This window comes from Sus scrofa, chromosome 8, assembly GCF_054392235.1.
Source record: "Sus scrofa isolate SSC_HxYL_T2T_F1_AM1 chromosome 8, Sscrofa_HxYL_maternal_Yorkshire_Landrace_v2.0, whole genome shotgun sequence".
Lineage (NCBI taxonomy): Eukaryota > Metazoa > Chordata > Mammalia > Artiodactyla > Suidae > Sus > Sus scrofa.
The window spans coordinates 141,821,264-141,821,466 of record NC_139390.1 but is presented as its reverse complement, the minus strand read 5'-3'; the positions used below and the strand labels follow the sequence as shown (position 1 = coordinate 141,821,466).

Below are 203 nucleotides of genomic sequence, written 5' to 3'. Positions count from 1 at the left end.
TTTTGACTACAGTGTATGACTTTGTGTCCTTTCACACTTGGTAACATCATAGCCGCGTTCCACAGGTGAAACTTCTCAGTGCAGCACTTTCTTCTCCACATGGAGATGAGACGAGCTAATCCGAGGCTCGCTGCGAGCAGACGACCAGCAGGGACCCTTCTCACCCCTCACTGCAGTGTCAGGCCATCTCCACTTCACTCAGT

General features: G+C 51.7%; 1 protein-coding gene across 14 annotated transcripts in view; it reads right to left on the bottom strand.

The window, feature by feature from the left end:
- LIN54 (lin-54 DREAM MuvB core complex component) overlaps nt 1–203 on the bottom strand; it is a 67,341-nt gene that overhangs the window by 3,490 nt on the left and 63,648 nt on the right. The gene's annotated exons all lie outside the window — the stretch shown is intronic.